Source organism: Cajanus cajan, chromosome 9 (genome assembly GCF_000230855.2).
Source record: "Cajanus cajan strain Asha chromosome 9, NIPB_CcT2T_4, whole genome shotgun sequence".
NCBI classification, from domain to species: domain Eukaryota; kingdom Viridiplantae; phylum Streptophyta; class Magnoliopsida; order Fabales; family Fabaceae; genus Cajanus; species Cajanus cajan.
In genome coordinates this window covers 26,008,299-26,024,933 of record NC_138525.1, presented here as the reverse complement: position 1 = coordinate 26,024,933, position 16,635 = coordinate 26,008,299, and positions in this window count along the sequence as shown.

Here is a 16,635-nt window from a genome sequence, read left to right as displayed (position 1 = left end):
CTACTTTGTGAATGGCTGCATTAAACCATTATGAAATTAAATGTATGACAGATTTGTAATCACCAAAGTGGTCAAATTTTTATGTTTTATTTAATTTCAAACTAGTGACAATTTTATTTTAATTATCCATAGCATGGATGCTAAATTATGAATTATTTGTTTATGAATATATTGAAGTTTATTATTATATGACAATTAAAAAATCATCCAAAGGTTGATTATTGTTTTTATAATTAATGAGCATAAATGTTGGTAGTGTAAATGCATTATTAGTTATATTTATATATCCAAAGATAATAAATATTTCTAAATTAATGCATATATCATTGCCAAATTATGTATACATTTTTTGCATCATTATGTCAAGTATGGTATATTGATGGATTGCCCAAAGGTGAACATTAATATACAATATATGAAGTTATGTTCAGAATTTATTTGGCATATTAGTATGTAACTCAAAGCATTAATATTTTAAATCTTTATTGTCTGCAATACCTTTTGCCTTGCATTTGCATTTCTCATGTGTACCAACTTTTAATGGACTTAATTTCTCTAAATGGAGTGAGCAAATTCAATTTTACCTTGGGGTAATGGGGTTAGATTTGGCTCTTCGTGAAGAGAAACAAAGTGCTATTACAGATTCAAGCACTGAGGAAGAGAAAGTTCATTTTAAAAATTGGGAAAAGTCAAACAGATTGAGTTTGATGTATATACGGATGAGTATTGCTAATAACATTAAGTCCGCTCTTCCTAAAACTAAAAGTGCAAAAGAAATGATGAAGTTTGTGGAAGAGTGCTCCTAAACTGCTAATAAGTCTCTTGCCGGGACATTGATGAGTACTTTAACCACCATGAAATTTGATGGTTCTTGTATTATGCATGAGCATGTTATCGAAATGGTAAACATTGCAGCAAAACTTAAGTCATTGGGAATGAATGTGGATGAAAATTTCCTTGTGCAATTCATATTGAATTCATTACCGTCTGAGTATGGCCCTTTCCAAATGAACTATAATACCATGAAAGATAAATGGAATGTGCATGAATTGCATAATATGTTAGTTTAAGAGGAAACTAGACTTAAGAATCAAGGAAATAATTCCATTAATTATGTTAACCATCAAGGAGCTAGAAAGAAATTTGGCAAGAAACATGACAAGAAAGGAAAGGGACTCCTAAAGATCAATGAGGCTTCTTCCTCTCAAATCCACAAGAAGGAACATCATGGCAACAAATATTATTTTTGTAAAAAGAATTGGCACTTCCAAAAGGATTGTCCAAAACATAAGGCTTGGTTCCAAAAAAAAGGTAAGCCTATTGCTTATGTATGTTTCGAATCAAATTTAGCTGAAGTTCCTTATAATACTTGGTGGATTGATTCTGGATGCACAACTCATGTTTCTAATACAATGCAGGGATTCCTTACGACCTGAACCATAAAGCCAAATGAAAATTTTGTCTTTATGGGCAATAGAGTGAAGGTTCCAGTGAGAGCAATCGGGACTTATCGTTTAATCCTCGACACTGGACATCATTTATACTTGTTTGAAACTCTTTATGTACTTAGTATTTCTAGGAATTTAGTTTCTTTATCTAAACTTGATGTTAATGGATACTCTATTAAATTTGGTAATGGATGTTTCAGTTTGTATAAACATACCCATTTAATTGGTAGTGGTATATTATGTGATGGATTATATAAGTTAAATCTTGATAATCTTTTTGCTGAAATACTTTTGACCTTGCATCATAATATTGGCATTAAAAATGGTTTAGAGAATGAATGTTCTACTTACTTGTGGCATAAACATTTAGGACATGTTTCCAAGGAAAGATTGAAACGATTAGTTAAGAATGAAATCCTTCCGGATTTAGATTTCATTGATCTGAATGTATGTGTGGATTGAATTAAAGGTAAACAAATAAAACAAAGAAAAGAGCCACGAGAAGTAGTTAGCTTCTTGAAATTATACGCACCGATATTTGTGGACCTTTTGATGTGAACTCTTTCAATAAAGAGAAATACTTTATCACCTTCATCGATGATTATTCATGTTATGGTATGTCTATTTGTTACATGATAAATCTCAAGCTATAAACGCCTTAGAGATTTACATTGAAGAAGTAGAAAGACAATTAAACAGTAAGGTGAAAATTATCAGATCTGATCGGGGTGGTGAGTATTATGGAAGGTATGATGAAAGAGGACAACATCCTAGTCCCTTTGCTAAATTCCTTGAAAAGCGTGGCGTATGTGCATAATAAACAATGCTAGGTACACCACAAAATGGTGTATTAGAAATGCGTAATAGAACCTTGTTGGATATGGTTAGGAGTATGTTAAGTAACTCTTCTTTACCTATTTCATTATGGACTTATGCTTTAAAAACTGCCATGTATTTATTGAATAGGGTTCCTAGTAAGGCAGTTCCAAAGACTCCTTTTGAACTGTGGACTGGAAGGAAACCTAGTTTAAGGCACCTACATGTTTGGGGGTGTCCGGCAGAAATTAGATTTTATAATCTGCAAGAAAAGAAATTGGATGCTAGGACGATCAGTGGATATTTTATTGGTTATCCATAAAAGTCAAAAGGGTATAGATTTTACTGTTCAAATTATACTACGAGGATTATTGAAATTGGGAATACTAGGTTCATTGAAAATGGTGAAGTTAGTGGGAGTGAAACACCACGCAAAATGGAGATTCAAGAAATGAGAGTGCAAGTTCCATTAACTTGTATCTCTAATAAAGTTGTTATTCCTCAAGTTATTGAACCAATTAATAACTATGAAGAACAACAAACTAATGATCCCATTACTCACAATGATGTTGAAGTAAATGAACCTATAGTAAAAGAACCACAACAAATAGCATTAAGAAGATCACAAAGAGAAAGACGATATGCTATTCCAAATGATTATATGGTTTATCTACAAGAGTCAGAAAATGATAGACTATGGCCAAGGCTAAGGAATCCAAGAGGTGATACATTGAAGGAACCAAGAGAAATGGGATGATGGACCATGGGCCAAGGGCCCAATCTCTAGAGCTATGGCCACCTTGAAGACCAGTGGACACCTTGAAGACCAGTGGGCTTTCCAAGCCCAAGGTACTCTTCAATTTGGACCACTCTATCATGAAGAGAAGGCATAGTTCTAGTTGTAAATATCTTGTAAATAGTTCTCTTGTATATGCTTATTTTTGCCTTTGTATTTGTGAGGCACTTTAGTTTCTTTTATTAATCATTGTATATTGATTCTAGGGTGGGTTACTTGGAGAGTTTGACTCCATTTAACCTCCTTTGTTGATACACTCATTTTCTATTTTTTTAGTAGGGAAAAATGGGTGACATTTAGCAATGCTTGAGGGTGTGAATAACAAATGGACCACAATTGGGCCTAGGTAAAATTTTACATATTGGACTCATTTTGCTCCTAATTTTTCATAGGTTTGATCTAGCTAGGTTTCATTATTTTTGGATGGACCTAACTAGACCAAACTAAACATTTTTGCAAATAAATTATGGAACAAATGAGAGCCAAATCCGCCTAGCCTAGTTTCCCTCTCCTTGGTCGAAATTTGTTCTTCACTTAGGGTTGATAAGCTTGTGCTATAAGCTTCTCCTTAGCTTTCTTTCCAAGCAAGCTAAGTGAGAAGCTTGTTCCACAAGTTTCTAAAGTCACCTAGAAGGTCAACTAACCTTACCATGGTTCCTAGTGAACCATGGTTAAGGTTAGCTTGCTCCTTAAGCTACCTACCTCTATATATTTGTAATTTCTACTCTTGTAATCACTTTTGAACATTTTGAGAAATCGAATTCAGAATTCTCTCTCAACTCAAGAGTCCTAAATCCGTGGAGAACAAACTTTATTAGTTCTCTCTCAAAATTCTTCTCCTAAAATCTTGGTTCCTCAAGCTTCCTCACCTTCACAAGAGGTAACCGAACCTCTCTTAGGTGCTTCTCCACCATTGGAGATTTCTCCAAGGTGCTTCTGCCACTTCAAGGAGTTCAACCTCAAGAACATTTCGGTCCTTGCATGGAATGGCTTGGAAGAACAACAATCCTCTCCAAGTAGTTTCCATCATTTTTGGTATCTAGAGCCTAGTGCTCTTGAGGTTTTGTGTCTCTAACTTGTTCTACTTGAATCCGTGTTGTCTTCTCTTCATTTTCTATGTCTTAATTTGTGTTTGTTGTATGGATCTAATTTTTGTTCATATCTTGATGGATCCTATTTGTCACATGAAAAATAATTGATTCATATTTTTGTTTGGTCCTATTTTTCCTTGAATCAATTGTTGTGTGCACCTAGGTATTCATTGTGCTTGTGCGTTTTTCATTTTTTCTTGAGTCTCTCCATTCCTTAACATGAGTCCGTGATTGAACAACATTCATATAGCATTAATTTCGTTTTTGAATCACTTGTTTTGTCTAGAAGTCATGTGTAGTCCTTTTACATGTTGTAAATTCCTAGACTAGCTTGTTTGACCTAATTTTTGTGATTGTTTTGAGTCCTTATTTGGTGCGTCATTTTTGTTATTAAATCTAAACCTATTCACACGTGCTTTTTGATTTACATATTTGAGTTCATGATTTGCTATTAGTTCTAGCAAATTTCTTAGAGTTAGGTTTCCTTTATGTCTTGTTAAAATTTTTGTCAAAAAAAATTGTTAAACACTAATTCCTATTAGGTTTCTTTGAGTCTTGTTTTGTGGTTGAAACATTTAACACTTTTTAGACATTAAAAACAGAGGAAAAATAGAGGTGTATGTGTTCTAAAATGCATGAGAAAAATAAAAGAAAGAGTGCTTAAAATTTGATAAAAAAATACTACAAAATTGTGAAGCACTAGTTGAATGATGCATGTGAACACCTCTTGTTTTGTGTGAAAATTTTTGCAGCAGTTTTAATTCATCAAAACCGAGTTTCATATATGATTGAAAGGAATTAAAAATCCTGATTACTAAAAGAAAAAGAAGTGAAAAATATATTACAAAAACAAAAGTAAGAAAATAGCAAAAGAAAAAGCCAAAAGGAGTGAAAAACTAGTTTACTAGCTCTTGATTTTTGGTGTGTTTGTTCTAAAATTTTCAGTCCAGCCACATACATTGTGTCTTATTTTTATTTTTAATCTTAGCTTTTATTTTTTAATTCATTCTAGTGCCTTTGTTATGAATTCTTTTGTGTACTAGCCTTTCAAATTGTGCCTTAATTGTTGCTTGTCTTTTGTTGGATTTCTTTCTAGTCTTGTCACATTTCTTTCCACCAATTGGTGTAGCTGTTCCTAATTGTTCCTTTTCAGTTTTTGCATTAATATTCCAGCATCTTAAGGTGTGTTGAGTGCCTCTTGAAAGGTGTTGAAGGCCAAGCTCAAGGAAAGCCAACATTGAAGGCTTTTGGTAGTGACCTAGGAGTTTTGCTTCTTCATTGGAGTGGTTTCTTGGAAATTCAAACACCTAGGAAGTAACCATCATCAAGGTTACTTCTAAAGAGGAGTGAAACACCTTTTGAGGACTGCAAATTCGCAGCTGGATTGGAGGAAGAAGGAGCAAAATTTTTGTGAAATTTGTGACTAGTTTAGAGACGGAAATTTCGGTTACAAAATTTTCCTTGAAAAATCCGTCTCTAAATTTGTCACTAAATTAGTGGCTAATTTTTGTTTTCTTAAAATTAAGTGCAGCCACTAATTTCATTTAGTAAATTTACATTTCATTTGGTGGTGAATTTGCATTTCATTTGAATGTGAATTTGCATTTCATTTGGTGTAAATTTGCATTTCAATTTTTGTAAAATTTTCAATTCCTATTATTTTGTACAAGGCCTTTAATAGGAGTGTCTTAGAGTGCCTTTGGTGTATCTCCATCTCTCCTTATTGTTTTCAAGTAGTTAATTTCGTTTAGAACATGTGAGCGTGGTCCTTGGAAGTCTTTGGTACTTTCCAAGCTCTCACCTAGGTTTACTTGCTTTAAACGCCTAGTTTATGTTTTCTTGTTTTTAAGTTTTCAAGCAATTTATGTTTTCTTGCCATTTATGTTTTCAAGCACTTTATGTTTTCAAGCATTGAATAATTGCACACTTTAGACACTTGCTTGTTATTTTTCTTTGGAAAATATCTTTGTAAAAATTACTTTGTGCAAGGCAAATGTACAAGGGAGTTTAGAGATTTTTACTTGAAGAGGCTTGGTTATTAAGTGGCTCTTTAGTAGCTCACCTCCCTCCAAAGTTTAATTTGTACTCTTAGACCTCTAAGTGCCAAGTCTAAGCACTTCCAAAAATATTATTTTCTTTAAAAATTATTTTTGTGTGAAAATCCTTTTTGTCTAACCATATCTCAAGATTCCTCTCATAGTGAAAGTGATGGCTCCCCAAAAAGTCTTTCATACATTACTAAAGAGCTCAAATCACTTAAACTATGGAAAAAGCAAGAGGCTATTCAAAGAGAAAGAGATAAAATTGAAAGAGAAGGTCAACTTGCTTATCTTGAGGAAGAATTGAGAATTCTTAGACAAGAAGAAGAAAAATTGAAAGAAGATATGAAAAAACATAGAGAAAAAAGTAGGAGCTCACACTCCCAATACACATCTCCTAATGAAAGCCTTAATGTGGATAACCATTATCAACCTTCCCCTAGAAGAACTATTAAACCTAGGGAATCCAAGGTGGATCTCCCTCAATTTTTTGGGAAGGATGATGTGGAGGCCTACCTTGATTGGGAGATGAAGGTAGAACAACTCTTTGCTTGCCATAGGGTAAGTGAAGAAAGGAAAGTGCCACTTGCAACCCTTAGCTTTCAAGGGCATGCAATGTATTGGTGGACCTCTTTGGAAAGAGAAAGGCTTCTTCACAATGATCCTCCTATCCAATATTGGAATGATCTTAGTAGTGCATTGAGGAGGAGACACATTCCCTCGTACTATGGCAGAGAGCTTATGAATAAGCTCTAAAGGCTCCAACAAAAAGATATGACTGTTGAAAAATATAGGCAACAAATGGAGCTATACATGATGAGGGCATGTATTAGAGAAGAGGAAGCCACCACTGTAGCTAGATTCCTAAGTGGTCTTGACTTAGAGATCAGAGACCAAGTGGAGCAACTACCCTACATGGACTTAAAATGACTTACTCCAACTTTGTGTAAGGGTAGAACAATAAATGTTAAGAAAATCTTCTTCTAAAAGAGAATGCTCCCACTCTAGATCTCATAAGAAAGACTACATGGAGGAGGAAAAATCTTTTGAAAAGAAAATTATTTTAGAACCCTCCAAGGAATTAGCTAAAAAGAAAGAGAAAAATAGAGATAAGGATAAAGATGTCATCACTCCACACACTAGCACAAAGACTAGTGATATTAAATGTTTCAAGTGTCTAGGGAGAGGCCACATTGCTTCTCAATGTCCTACAAAGAAAGTCATGATTTTAAGGGGGCATGACACTTATAGTAGTCAAGAAGAGACTACTACCTCCTCTTCTAGTGAGAGTGAGGTTAAAACAAAGTTTCAAAAGTCCAAAGTGGAGCCAGTTTATCCTTATGAAGGAGAGCTCCTAATGCTTAGGAGAATCCTTCATAATCAACCTAGTGGTACCCTATCACAAAGAGACAACATCTTTCATACAAGATGTAATGTTTTAAATAATGTTTGTTCTCTCATTGTTGATAGTGGATCATGGTGCAATTGTTGTAGCACTAGGTTGGTTAACAAGTTGAGTTTAATTACTATGCCACATCCTCAACCTTATCATTTGCAATGGCTTAATAAGGATGGTGACATAGTAGTTGACCAACAAGTGAAGGTTAAGTTTTCCATTGGGAAGTATGAGGACCAAGCTTTATGTGATATATTACCAATGGAAGCTTGTCATATTTTGTTAGGAAGACCATGACAATTTGAAAAGAAAACTATACATAATGGTCTTACTAATGAAATCACCTTCACTCATAAGGAAAAGAAATTTGTGCTATATCCTCTCTCACCTCAACAAGTGGCTGAGGATCAAGCACAAATGAAAATCAAAAGAAAAAGAGAGAAAGTAGGGAAGAGTAAAGAGGAAGAAATATCCTCTAAGGGAGTTATGACTAAAGAGAATTGCTTTATTACTAGAAATCCTACGAAAAATATTCTCTTTATTCATAAAGACCTTAACTCTTACCCTCACACTGCTACTAGTCTTGAAAAAGAGATTCACAAATCCATTATTTTTAAAGAAAAAGAATCTCATCTTCAAGATTTAGGATTGAGTCTTTAGTGTGCTATAGTTTTAGTTTTAGCACATTTTTAGGATTTAGTAATATATCTAGTCTATGTTTAGGAGAGGATCCTATTCATTATATTAGAAGGTCTAGTATCATTGATTTCTTTAGGTTCCATGAAAGGATTCCTTCTAGGATATACCTTTCACATTTATTTGTTGAGAATATCACCTCTAATGAATTGTATTATATATTTGTAGGTGTTGCCGATCATCAAGAAGACCCTCGAGATTTGAGGTCAAATCCTTGTCAAGAGGGAGGGGATGATAGACTACGGCCAAGGCCAAGGAATCCAAGAGGTGATACATTGAAGGAACCAAGAGGAATGGGATGATGGACCATGGGCCAAGGGCCCAATCTCTAGAGTTATGGCCACCTTGAAGACCAGTGGACACCTTGAAGACCAGTGGGCTTTCCAAGCCCAAGGTACTCTTCAATTTGGACCACTCTATCATGAAGAGAAGGCATAGTTCTAGTTGTAAATACCTTGTAAATAGTTCTCTTGTATAGGCTTATTTTTGCCTTTGTATTTGTGAGGCACTTTAGTTTCTTTTATTAGTCATTGTATATTGATTCTAGGGTGGGTTACTTGGAGAGTTTGACTCCATTTAACCTCCTTTGTTGATACACTCATTTTCTATTTTTTTAGTAGGGAAAAGGGGTGGCATTTAACAATGCTTGAGGGTGTGAATAGCAAATGGGTCAGAATTGGGCCTAGGCAAAATTTTACATATTGGACTCATTTTGCTCCTAATTTTTCATAGGTTTGATCTAGCTAGGTTTCATCATTTTTGGATGGACCTAACTAGACCAAACCAAACATTTTTGAAAATAAATCATGGAACAAATGAGAGCGAAATCCGTCTAGCCTAGTTTCCCTCTCCTTGGCCGAAATTTGTTCTTCACTTAGGGTTGAGAAGCTTGTGCTACAAGCTTCTCCTTAGCTTGCTTCCCCAGAAAGCTAAGTGAGAAGCTTGCTCCACAAGTTTCTAAACTCACCTAGAAGGTCAACTAACCTTACCACGGTTCCTAGTGAACCATGGTTAAGGTTAGCTTGCTCCTTAAGCTACCTACCTCTATATATTTGTAATTTCTACTCTTGTAATCACTTTTGAACATTTTGAGAAATAGAATTCAAAATTCTTTCTCAACTCAAGAGTCCTAAATCTGTGGAGAACAAACTTTCTTAGTTCTCTCTCAAAATTCTTCTCCTAGAAGCTTGGTTCCTCAAGCTTCCTCACCTTCACATGAGGTAACCGAACCTCTCTTAGGTGCTTCTCCACCATTGGAGATTTCTCCAAGGTTCTTCCTCCACTTCAAGGAGTTCAGCCTCAAGAACATTTCGGTCCTTGCATGGAATGGCTTGGAAGAACAACAATCCTCTCAAAGTAGTTCCATCAGAAAATGACTTAGGAATTGAAAATGACTCAGTTACATTTTCACAGGCCATGAATGGCGATAATGTTGAGAAATGGTTAGATGCCATGAAAGGTGAGTTAAAATCTATGGAACAGAATAGGGTTTGGGAGCTTGTTGAGTTACCAAAAGGTTGTAAGAGAGTTAGTTGTAAGTGGGTCTTTAAGACCAAACGTGACTCTCATGGTAACTTAGAACGTTACAAGGCCAGACTAGTTGCTAAAGGATTTACTCAAAAGGATGACATTGATTATAATGAGACATTTGTTAAGTCAGACGAAGAAATCCCCAATGAGGTTTTGAACATGACAAATATAATACATATTATTATTTCTAACATGTGTGTTAAGTGTTTCAGATAAATAAAAGAGCAAGCAAAAATAAAAGACAAAGTACGTGTTACTATACATACTGTGGTCAAATCAAATGAAGTCTGGTCGAGCTAAATGAAACATCAGATGAATTGATCAAGCATCAACACTAAGCCTGACAAAAGCCATACGGAAATACAAGATAAGGCATACTACAAGTCAAAATCTTGAAGTATCAGACAAAAGGCCAAAACAAACATCAAATAAGGCTAAGTCAAGAACAAGACAAAGTTGGAGCTGAATGATCAACTAGACGAAGATCAAAGCATCAGACATTGGATAAACTAAGACGAAGAAATATTCCAAACAAAATTAAAAGTCTTCAATCTACACAACTGACCAAACGAAAGAAAAAGTCAAAGTCTATCTCTTAGACGTAGACGAAGAGTATTGAAGAGCGTCTGAAGTCCACTACTCACAACGAGAAATATCACATATCATCTACACTCATAGAAGAGCACACAAAGTCATCAAAAGTGTGAAAAGAAGGAAGAAAAATAGATGAGCGCGAATCCACAAGTCAAAGTTACGTGTGTTAGAGCAAGTACACCTATTTTTTAGGAAAAGACAACGCTTCTGCAGCTACACTGACAAAAAGAGAAAAGAAATACCTAGGTTATGATTGAAGTCAGACATAAAAAAGAACAAACAATGCAAAGGACTTCACGTAACATAGATTCAGTAAGCAAACATTTAATGCAAGATCAAATGCATTAAATGAAAGATCTACATAGCCATGAACGAACTGCTATCTGCACCAACGGGAAACTCAGCTTCAACGGACACATTCAAATTCAAGCAATAGGCAGATTTATCACAAGGCTATAAATATCAAGACTGGAGAAGAAAAAGGAGAGAAGAGAAGCAACAAGCCATAAGAAAAAAGTAAACGTCAAAGCAAACCTACATCTCTTGTACAGTCTTGTATATCTATGTAAAACTAAGATAGCTTATCTTAGTGAGTGTTGAAATTATCCCATCCTCTCTGTGAGAGTAACACACACACTCAGAATACAAATCTTTGTAAAACTAAGATTGAATACCTTAACGAGTGTAGAATTTATCCTATCCTCTCTGTGAGAGTTATACACACACTCAAACCATTCATCTATTGTTAAGCCTGGAGAGGCTATTTGAAAGAATACTTGGGGAACCATAAGTAGTTTAAGAATAATAGCGTCGACAAGTGAAGTTGACGAACTAGAAGTGGTTGAGAATACTTGGAGAACCAGAAGTAGTCTAAGAATACTAGCGTCGATGAGTGAAGTTGAAGAACCAGAAGTGGTTGAGAATACTTGTAATCCGTTGTGATTAGTGGAACCCTTCAGTTGAAGGAGACTAGACGTAGCTTAGGTCGAGGGAACCACTATAAAACTCTTTGCACTTCTTATCTTTTCTTCAAACGTAATTTTTGGTTAGCTTGTATATCATATTGAAAATTTTGCCCATTGTTAAATCCTTTTTACAACAACTATTTCAGACAAAAAACACACTTGTTCAACTCATTATCTAAAAGAAATATTTTGCTCATAAGAAACTTTCTCATCAAACAGACAATAAACCCTCAGATGAAAAATCTTTTTCTGAGCCAACTTTACACTGTCTTTAAGTGTTCAAAGTAATATTTTCATTAGACGTAAAGAAGTCCCTTTGCAAAAAAGATTTTAAAATTCCTTTTTTCACACACACACATTCAACCCCCCCCCCCCCTTTTTGTGTGTTTTTTCGCTAACTTCAACATTTTCACCAGTCTCTAAGAAAGATTCTTTCATAATTATCATGGCATTAGTGGCTCATTATGATTTGGAGTTACACCAAATGGATGTGAAAATCACCTATCTAAATGGAGATTTAGAGGAAGATGTATATATGGATCAACCAATGGGATTCATAAAGAAAGGAAAAAAACACATGGTGTGTAAACTTAAGAAATTGATATACGGACTTAAGCAAGCTTCTTGACAGTGGTATCTTAAGTTCAATGATACCATAATATCCTTTGGATTTAAGGAAAACATTGTTGATCGATGTATATATCTGAAGGTTAGTGGGAGTAAGTTCATTTTTTTAGTTCTGTATGTTGATGACATCTCTCTAAAAATTTTGAAATGAAAGATATGGATGAGGCAAGTTATGTGATTGGAATAGAAATATTCCGGGATAGGTCGCAAGGATTGCTAGGCTTGTCTCAGAAAGCATATATTAATAAAATTTTAGAGAGATTCAGAATGGATAAATGTTTGGCATCTCCTGTTCCAATTCAGAAAGGAGACAAATTTAGTCTCATGCAATGTCCAAAGAATGATTTGGAATGGAAACAAATGGAAGAAATTCCTTATGCATCTATAGTTGGGAGCTTAATGTATGCTCAGACTTGTACGAGACCAGATATTAGCTTTGCAGTTGGGATGTTGGGAAGATACCAAAGTAATCCTGGTATAGACCATTGGAAAGTTGCAAAGAAAGTTATGAGACATTTGCAAGGTACAAAAGAGCACATGCTTACTTATAGGAGATCTGATCATCTTGAGGTGATTGGATATTCATATTTAGACTTTGTCGGATGTGTAGATACAAGAAAATCTTCATTTGATTATTTGTTTATGTTGGTTGGAGGAGCTATCTCATGGAAAAGTGCGAAGCAGTCGGTCATTGCTACATCCACTATGGAAGCTAAATTTGTGGCATGCTTTGAAGCCATAGTTCAAGCTAAATGGCTATGAAATTTTATTTTAAGACTTGGTGTAGTTGACAGTATTTCCAAGCCGTTGCAAATTTATTGTGATAGTTTTGCAACAGTCTTCTTTTCTAGAAACGACAAGTATTCTAAAGGTGCTAAACAGATGGAATTGAAATACTTTGTTGTTAAAAAGAGGTTCAGAAATATAGAGTGTCAATAGAACACATTAGCACTAATCTTATGATTGTAGATCCTTTAACTAAAGGGTTACCGCCCAAGACATTTACTGGTCATGTTGTAAATATGGGCATTATTTTAGCTAGCGAATGTTGAAAGTTATTGAAATATCTTGTATGTTTGACACTCTGAGCTCACTAATGAATATGTTTATGAATATTTTCTGTTTTCAAACTTATGTGCACGTGTATGAATGTTAATATTGGAAAAAGTTTATGTCTTTGAAATTGACAGTATTATTAGACAAATTATGTACTTCCTATTAAAGTGTCATGTTTGGAAGAAGACTAATATAGTAGTACATGGAAGGGACTATGTCAAATATGTGATATACAACCGCCATAAGTCTTATTAGTTCTTGTTCTTAATTATGACTTATGATATTATAAATGTATGATACATTTATTCTTGCGCATTATGATTGATATTTTATTAAACTATGATATTGCAATTTGTCACATGAGCCAAGTGGGAGAATGTAAGAAATTAATGTCTCATGTGTGTGACGAATGAAAGGATATGACTTTTGAGAATATATTATTCAATTATTTTGAATAAAAAGATATGACTTTTGGGAATGAGTTATTATGTTTTAATGAAGGGGTATATTGTTTGATGAAACAATATATATAATGAAAGGACATGAATAGTCTCTATCTCTGCCTATGAAAGTTTGTCTCTTAAAATTATCATCAAGAATCGAAGAGTACAAAAAAAATAAAAAGAGAAAGAGATAGAAAAGATTATTCTTAAAAATTCTACAAGATTCAAAGTCATCAATCTCATCATGGATCAAGGTTAGTGTTTCTATTTAATCTTATATGTAAAAATTATGAATTCTAAGATCCTATTTGATCATTCAAATAATGGAGGAGTCTACAAACCTTTCTTTTATATTTAACTATTACTCCTTGTTTTTCAATTGTGATATTATAAATAAAATAACCAATTAAATAATAATTATTGGTTGACGTGAGATTCGGTATATTATAATAATGATAATAATAATAATAATAATAATAATAATAATAATAATAAATTTTTTGTATATTAAATATGGATAATTATTTTATGTGAGAGGATTTTTTTTAAATTTTCTTTAATTTCATATCTAATTTAATTTTTATTTATTATAATTATTTATGAATTAAATTTTAATATTTAAAAATAAACTATCAATAAATAAAAATAATCTTGTGTTATAATATAAATTATGTATCATAATTCTAAGGTTTAACTTATATATTTAAACATAATATTTATTTATATGTATAATTTATTTTAAATTTTAGTTATCAACTCTTATATACTAATTCAAATTAATATCTTACACGAGAGTATTTTTAAGTGTTTTTCTTTGATGAAAGAGTTTGTATAGATTCTTTTAAGTTCTTATCTAATTCAATTTTTTTATTTATTCTAATTATTTATAATTTAAATATTAATATTTTAAAATAATTATCAATGAATAAATGTAATTCTATACTACAATATAAATGATTTTTCGTAAAATTTTAATTATATTATATATAAATAAATGAAGTTAGACGAAAAATACATAGAAGGGAGGTTGAATATGTGTGTGTGTGAACGAAGAAATTTTGACATCTTTTTTGCAGAGAGATCCTTTTTCATCCAATAAAAATTATTTTGAATACTTAAGGACTGTGCAGGATTGGTTTAACAAAAAATTTTCTGTCTGAAAGTTTATCGTCTGCACAAGGAAAATGTTTCTTAAGAAATATTAATTTAAGCACTTGTATTTTGCGTCTAAAAAGAGTCATAGTGAAGAATAAACATTGGATGAAGTTTTCAATATGATATATCAGTTAAGAGAAATTGTGTCTGAAACATAAATAAGTAGTGCAAGGATTTTTACACTGGTTCGCTCAGACTGAGCTACGTCTAGTCTCTTTCAATTGAAGGGTTCCACTAGATATTCAATGAACTACAAGTATTATCACCACTTCTGGTTTGCCGAGTATCATCGGCCATTTCTGGCTCGCCAACTTCACTCGTCAGTGCTAGTATTCTTTGATCAGCCTCTTTAGGCTTGTAGTGAGTATTCTCGACCACTCTTGGTCCCGAGTATTATCAACCACTCCTGGTTCGCCAACTTCACTCATTGGCGCTAGTATTCTTTGTTCAGCCTCTTTAGGCTCGCAATGAGTATTCTCGACCACTCCTGGTCCCCGAGTATTCTTAACCACTCCTGGTTGGCTAACTTCACTCATTAACTTTAGTATTCTTTGTTCAGTCTATTTAGGTTCTCAGTGAGTATTCTCGACCACTCCTGGTTGGCTAATTTCACTCATTAGCTCTAGTATTCTTTGTTCAACCTCTCAGTGAGGATTATCGACCACTCCTGGCCCGCTAACTTCACTCATTAGCACTAATATTCTTTGTTCAGCCTCTTCAGGCTCTTAGTGAATATTCTTTGACAAGTCTCTCCAAGCTTTTACAAGTATTCTTTCCCTAACATCTTCAAGCTTTACAAATGATATATAGTTTTTTTTTGAGTGTGTGGTTTACTGTCACAGAGAGGATACAAATATTTGCTACACTCACTAAGGTGCATGTTCCTAAGTTACACTTAGAACTCCTTAATCTTCAGAGATAACTACAATGTTGTACATTTAACTCTATAAGCTCTGTCTCTGGTTCCATTGCTTCATGGGCTTGATATCACTCTTTGCCAACCATTCTAGGTTTGAAGTCATGACATATATATAGTCTTGTAAAATTTGCTCGTTCCAAATGCCTGTTGAAGCAGGATGTAGTCGTTCATGACTAGTTTAATCTTTCATTTAATGCACAAGATCTTGCATTAAATGTTGCTTCCTGTTTATAGACATTGCGTGAAGTCTTCTTCGTTTTGTTAGCAGCAGTATTTGACTTTAACTGAGACCTAAGAATTTTTTGTCCTTTTCCGGTCGCGTAGCTGCAGAGGCGTTGTCTTTATCTGAAAAAATGATATACTTTTTTTGACACATGCATGCTTTTACTTTTGCACTTGTATTTCTTCTTTTTCTTTTCTTACGTTCAACGCGCGATCTTATTGAGAGCTTTTGTATGATCGTAGATGATGCCTGAGTTGTCCCTTGAGACTTGATTCTTCAAAAGCTTTCATGGCAGTCTTCGTCTGTGTCTGTTAGTCCATGTGCATCTCAAGTCTTGATCTTCGTTTGAGCATTAGTCATTAATGTTTTGACTTTCTTTGGTCTGGTCAACATTGTAGATGGACAGACTTTGTTTTCCATCTGGAATGCTTTTCAGTCTGTATTGTCCTTCGTTTGATATGTTGTTGACTTTCTTCTGATTCTTGACCAGCCTTCGTTTAAGTTCTTATGTTGCGCTCTAGGTTGTCCTTGACAAACCTTCGTCTAATATTTGATTTATCATCATCTGGCGCTCATGTCGTACTCTATCTATCATTTGACTTTCTTTGTCTAATCCTCGTGGTATGCTTTGCTTTGACTAATCTTCGTCTGGTACTTGAAGCTTTTGTTTGTGGTCTATATCGTCTAAAGCTTGATCATTTGCCTTTTTATGCTAGGTTTGTCTTCATTGACTTTTCCATCTGGTTTTTTGATTTATCTTGATTCTGGTATAGGAAGTGACAACTTGCCTGTAGTTATGTTTTTCTGAAGCACTAACACACTTGTTAGAAATAACATGTAT